Raw genomic sequence first — 7,392 nt, 5'->3', positions numbered from 1 at the left:
TATTTATGTATCTTTTTATGTTTAAGGTTATTGCACAAGGATTAAGAAATATTTAATGAAACTAAAAATTATTATATTTGGACTAAAATTTCCTTGTTCAATAATACTTTAATCTTTGATACTTGCATCACTAGTAGTGGGTATTAAATAAGGGTATAAATATAAAAGGCTATAACATCAAAAGATATGAGAAGGAGGTAGTAATAAATATTAATAGGATGCAAATGTATGTTGGCAAAAGGATAGATCTCTTTAAATATATGTTGAAAGTGCATCAAAATAAGGATGACAATGGATACATTACTATACTACTTATCCCATATTCACATCAGAAAAAATACTTATACATACTCTCATATCTAACGAGTAGTAACTTTAATTCTCCTCACGTACTAATTGAGTACCTATATGCTCATACTAATATTCATTACCCGCACTTTTTTGTGTAATGTATTAATTAAAAAATTATTACAATTCCATAAAAAAATGGCTATAATTAAATTAAAATTTTCATTCTTAAGTAATACATACATAATTTTAAATTGTGAAAACTTAACCTTAAATCATTCAAACATTCATAACCAAACATTAGAGATATAGTCATTTTTATCTATGAATTTTCTAATTCTTAAACTTAATTAACTCTAACAATAAGCTAAAAAAATGTTCTTATTGGATTTGACAGAACCTTTTCACGACAAGTTCTTTTGTGAGCTTCTCCATGAATGGTGGTATGATGTGCCTGCAAAGACACTCTAACACTCAAGTTAGAGGCATAAAAGTATGCAAGTATCAAAATATAGGTTGGATTAGAATTGATTTACTCGAACCTTGATGATCCCTTTTTATAGAGATAAAATTGGATAATAAGATCTCAAATTTCCTCATAAGATAATGTAAATAGGAAAATATATGATTTTATCTTATTTTTTCTCTGATAATAGATAACTCCTAATTTTAGGGGATATCTCTATCTTTCTAATAGAAGATAGAGTTTCTCTCTAATTACATTAATTATGTATGTCAAATTCTCTTATTCCAAGTTAGCTACTTAGCTGGTCACCAAGTACAAAGCCTTCCCAAGTCTGAGTAGTACATATGCCCCAAGCTCTAAAGCGGATTATAGGAGCATCTTCAAAATAATCTTAAGTACTCAACTCTGACACTACTATTAATAAGCCGAGAATAAATAGTATTTGCTCAAGTCTGATAGTAGTCAAATCCAAGAGGGATCTTAATTTCCTTTTTAGCCAAGTATTAACTTACTCTCAAGGGAGATAAAGTAGTCAATCAGTGTTGACTTCAAATGGAGGAGTATTTGAAGCAACATCTTGTCAATTGCTACGTTTGTTTAGACACATTAAATGTCTTCATGCATTTTCAAAAAAGGCATAATAATTACATCTTTTGAATTTTGAAACATTCTTGAGATAGCCAAAAGTAGTGCTTTTCCCCAACCCTTGATTTGTATGTTTGAGATAGGATCTAACGGTCTAAATAGGTGCATCCTTTCAGACTTCAGAAGCTTCCAGAAACTTATAAGAGAGGAAACTCTTTTTCATTCTTCCATCTTCATTTTGCTTCTAAGTTTTCTTCTCTGGTCAAGAGTTTTCCTCTATTCTCCTCAGCTACTTTTTTTCCAGCATCTTTCCTTTGTTCCACCTTCCTCACCGCCAGGTATGTCGTTGTCCCTTTCCTTTTCCTTATGTCTTTTTTTTGGTGGGGGTTCTGAGCATTTCGACGAGGGTAGGATGCTTTTGCTAGAAGTTCATCCAATACGGGAAAGTTCTATCGACGATCCATCTCATCATCATTATAGCTCTGATGCTGCCAAATCATGTTTCCAATGTCCTTGTTGGTGACATTGTCCCTGTTGGTGGTGTGGCTCACCTTGACACTGGTGTTTCCGCCTCTATTGGTGGCATCATCACTACTAAAGTAGGGCTTCGCCCTTACTCTACCATTCGTCCAAATCCCAGGGAGGATAAGGCTGAGTTCCTTCTATCCAATCCTCCTTATAATGTTATTGACTTGGACTTGAAGGCTAATGTTGTTTAGGTCATAGCCCCACATCTTTTTATTCCTCCTCCTCTTCCTAGAAAACTTAGTAAGGAAAAGAGGGAGTACCCTCCCATAACCCTTCCGGGTTCATCCTAGATTAACGAGGAAGTCAAATTCAATGAAAATAGTTTCTTGACTTATGATTTTATTATCGAATTCCTCGAGTCTATCGAGTTTTGTCATATCGATTGTCTCGATGTGATGATCATTGAGTCTTGTCTAGAGAGTGAGCGCATTTTTAAGCGTGCCTTTTTGGGTGAGATTCATTTCATGTATAAGTAGTTGGATCTTTCTCATTGATATTCCTTGTAGGGTAGTTGCCTCTAGATTCCTTTCACCACCTATTACAAAAACTTCAGAAGCCATTTCTTCAACATACGTCTCGGGGCTAAGTCCATGCCAAATTATTTTACTCAGTAAAGGGAGACTTGGTTCCCCTTTTATTTGTGTTCTTCTTCTAATAAAAATATACAAAAACATGTTCTGTATATGTCTTCTTTTGGTCAGGAGGATATGATTGTACTTTATAGGTTTCCGAGGACTCTCCCCAACAAAACCTTAGTGGATATGCCCTCTCCAAGACTCTAGATGTTGATTGGGACTATGAGTTTCCTATATTCGACTTTTATTTACCCTTTGATTTTTGCCTATTTCTAACCCTACCTTTCTTTTTCATAAATTATGGCCAAGTTCAATTACCAATCCATCAAGAAGACTCAAACCAAGAAGGCTGAGAAAGCCAAATCTAAAAAAGCCTAGTGGAAGCGACAGGATCATGAGGTAGCGGATGTAACACCCTGATATATATATCTATATATTATTAGTAATTATGTTTGATGTTTGATTATTTGTTGCGTTATTTTCATCCATAATTATTTTTAAGGAAGTTAATTTAGTTAATAGAGGGGTGTGGATAGATAAGGATCTAGCTTCTCAAAGAAGCTTGTTGAGAAAGCTTCTCAAAGAAGCCACAAGGAAGCTTCTAGAGGAAGCCTCTTAATGAAGCTTCTAGAGAAAGCTACATGGAGCTGCCTCGGTAAAAATGATGCCCAGCGTTTGTTAACCGTTGGATCTTCTCAAAATTTGGTCTGCAACTCCACAAGACACGTTTCCATTATCTGACCGTTGGGATCTTTGAGAAGATGTCTGGAGTGTGCTAGAAGCCTCTTAATGAAGCTTCTGGAGGAAGCCTCTTAATGAAGCTTCTAGAGAAAACTACATGAAGCTTCCTCGGTAGAAACGCTTCCCAGCCTTCGTTAACCGTTGGATCTTCTCGAAATTTGGTTTGCCACTTCACAAGACACTTTACCATGATTTAACCGTTGGGATCTTTGAGAAACTATCTGGAGTGTGCTAGAAGCTTCCGTTCTCGAGAGCATCTCTTATTTAAGCATTTCAGCCTTTGCTTTCTTGTAGCTTAGGAAAAATGCCATTTCTTCTTCTTTCTTTCTTCCAAATTCATTTCTAAAGTTCCAAGTACTTTCTCCATCACCCACATCCACCATTAGCCACCACAAACCATCATTTTTCTCCATTAAAAACCCACACCGAGAGGAACCCTTCAACCGAAGCAGAATTTCCAACTTGGCTTACGGTTTCGGTAGAGAACGAAAACCCTAATTTGATCTTTCGTTTTCTTTCGAGGTAACCATGGTTTTATGCTTGTTTCTTGTTAGTTCCATTTTGTCTTTGCATCTTTTCTAACTTTGCAACCGCCATTGCATGTCTTATGCTTCCTTTGAAAAACCTTAGAGAAAAAGACTTTGTAAGCGTTATCCTTTCATGAAATGCATGTTATTTTCGTAACCTACACTGAACCCCGGTCACATTGGCGTGGTCGGAATTTCCAAATTACGTTCCTTTGTAAAACCCGAAATACTCTCAGCTCTTTCATGTAGTGATGTGGGTGTTTGACCCAGAGCACTGTTACTAGCTTTGTTTTTTGAAATCCATACTAAGTCTCCTTCGTTTTGGCATAGTAGAGGCTTGCGTGGAATCGACGAGCAAGGACGAAAATGAATCTTCAAGTGACGCAATGAGGAATCCGCAGGGTAGCTCACGATAGGTAAGGGGAGTTTATTATAAAATTTACCATTTTAACACCATAGTTAGGGTCAGGGAACCTAGCTATGAGGATATCTGCCTGTCCCTGTTGCATGCTGATTTTTCTTCAAAGAAAATTACGTTTTAACTAATGGGATGCGATATATATATGTATTGTGATGAATGATATTGTTTTGGCTGTTTGAAGACTGTGCGTGTGGAAATGATATTGTTGTGTTTGTTTGAATTGTTGTTGATGTTGCTATTGAGGATTTTAATTGATATGTGATGATAATGATGATTATGATGATATTGATTTGAGATGACATTGTTAATAAAGACCATGTCAACATGAATTGTTATTATTGATGAATATGTGAATACGAAATGAGGTTGTTGTTGTTGTTGATAACGTCATTGAGATGAGATGATATTTATGTTGTGAATGACATGGAAATACGATTTGTTGATTGATGTTGGAAATGCATTGGCATGTGCGTGTTGTGTATGTTCGTGGGGGGCACTGTGCACTGACCTTTCAGGGTCTTTGACACTAGCTTTTGGCCACGTTCATACGTTGGATGTTGTGTATGATCGTGGGGGGCACTGTGCACTGACCTTCCAGGGTCTTTGGCACTAGCTTTTGGCCACGATCATACGTCGTATGAAGTGTATGTCATGGGGGGTAGAGTGCACTGACCTTGTCGGATAGCCCAGACGTGGGTAACTAGCGTGGTTAGAGAATCTAAGCATTCCTGAGGGGATGCTTAGGTGCTTTAATTGGTCCATGGTCTTTGGCACTTACTTTTGGCCGTGATCATAGCTCATACAACACAGGAAATAGAGTAACTGTGGCCAAGTGTACTTTGTACTAGGGGGCTGTCACCTGGTAGGGAACACCTTTGGGCTCCCAGGCTGATCACCTATGGGAGGGGGGCTGTTACGTGCACAACCGGGTGGTCTCGAAAAACTCAGCACAGTTCCCTAAGTGAAAGTGTCGTGTGGACACGCTTAGGCTATTTCCTGATATTTGGTTGTTGTTGGTACGTACCACATTGCATCTGAGTGTTGAGTTAGGTGCATGCATCATTTTGTGCAGTCTTGATTGGGTCCATGGATGGATGATGAGTAATTGTTGGATGTGAATGATGAATATTTGTTGGATATGAGTGTTGAATAATGATTGTTGTGTATGCTTATCATGTTTGCCTATGTTCCTTGCTAATTGTGGTTATTTGGAATTGGTATTGGTTCTTTTATAATAAACTCACCCTTGCAATTTTGTATCGTGTGGTTGATACCTGTGATGATCACGAACCTTGTTCGTGGGAGCAGAATGACAGTGGCAGGGTGTAGGGAGTAAGATTCTGGTGAGGAGCCACCGAGCCGACGTGATGACGTTGGCGTTATTTTGGGAGAGAGTTGTGTTTTGTAATCAACTCCTCCGTAGTTGGTTTTTAAGTTTTATTTTGTTGAGTTAAAGATGTAAAACTGGAATTTTAATTTTATATATATATATATATATATATATATGAACATATTTAATTTTCGTTATGTGTATGACATGTACCGAATTATTGTTTCTCTGTAATTATGCATAATCACTTAAGTAATGGCGTGTTGTTGGATGAATTTATGTTGTGACAAAATCACTTCTATTTTCATAATAAAAAATTAAGGGAGTTCTTTTTATAAAAATTGAAATTATCGAATATTAGAGTGTGGATACCGTAGCGACGAGGCGGGTCGTTACAGCGGATGATTGGGCTACTCCTCCTCCTTATATTAACTTGGGTGCTACCAAGAGGATAACTTTGGGTCATGAAGATGAAGGGTCATAAAAAAAAGGCCAAGGGTGGAGCCAATGTCTCTTGCTACTCCTTCCTTCGTCGAAAGTCACTTTGCCTTCCTTTCTATGAAGGATGGGGTTTCTTCTCTATGGGGTAAGGACTTCATTCCCCGTGCTTTTATTCCTTCTTCCATGCTCAGCCAATCGAACTACGACATGCTAAGGGAAGCAACCCTCCGAACCTCTATGGACTCCATTGTCCGTTTCCAAGCACAGACTTGAGGAATAGCCAAATTCTGGGGTGCCAAGTTCGAGAAGGCTAATGTTGAGTCTTAAAAGGGACAAGTTGAGTGTGCCAAAGCTGAGCAAGCCTTGCTTAAAGTCACCAAGGCCAATGAAACTCTGTTTCAATCGGCCAAGGATTCTTGGAAATATCTCAAAGATATGAAGACTAAGTTAAAGGAGGTAGTGTCTCGAGAAGAGGCCTTAAAGACCAAGTTGGCTACAGTCAAGAATTTTGCCAAGACTCTTCATGAAGAGATCGAGCGCCTCAACAAGGAGTTTGATCTTTTCAAGGTGACTACATAGAAGGCTAAGGAAAAGTTGAAGAGTGATCTCAACAAAGCTGAGGCCAAGATCCTAAAACCTCATGAAGCCAACTTCTTCAAGGACACTTGCCAAGCGAAGTACTTCTTCAAAGAGCCTACTCATCCTATAGCTTAGTATTTTTTAATTTCCTTTTTATGCAAAGGCTTGAACCCAACCTATCTAATGGGTCCCCTTTTGATATATATATATATATATATATATATATATATATATATATATATATATATATATATATATATATATATATATATCAATACCTTTTTATTCTAAGTGTTGTATTTGGTTTTATTGTTTTTCATTTTCTAATTCCCAATTAGGAACTACTCAGTAATACAATCACTTTAAAGGTGTTAACCAATTTTTTATTGGCCTATTGATTTTTATTCAAATAATTTGATTGATTCTCGGTCTATGTTTGCTAAGTAACTTAGTCTAATTGTAGTTGAATATATTGCTCATATGTATCTAGCTGAATAACTTAGTCTCATTGGTCTATTTTTAGCCTCGAATCTTAAGTTTCAGTTTATTTTTAGTCGAGTAACTTTGTCTTTTTTTGTCTTCTTTTAGCCAAGTGACTCAATTATCTACAGCTTGTGTTTTAGTCGGGTAGCTTAGCTTTTTGGTCTTCTTTGAGCCAAACAGTTAAGTTATCTATAGTCTATTTTTAGTTGATTGTGGTTGTTGGTCTATTAGTAAGTCAAATACTATTTGGTCTTATCCATGACTCGGATTGGGTCTTTAGTCAAAGAAATCATTCGGTCTACTAAGATCTAACAAGTTAATAACGAAGAAAAGAATACTTTTATTCAATGTAAAATTCAGGTGTGTCTCATTCAAAACCTCTCTAACAAAAAACTTCAAAGGAAAAAGATGCTAGAGTAGGAAAAAGA

Source organism: Glycine max, chromosome 8 (genome assembly GCF_000004515.6).
Source record: "Glycine max cultivar Williams 82 chromosome 8, Glycine_max_v4.0, whole genome shotgun sequence".
NCBI lineage: Eukaryota > Viridiplantae > Streptophyta > Magnoliopsida > Fabales > Fabaceae > Glycine > Glycine max.
Note: the sequence above shows the minus strand (reverse complement) of the source record.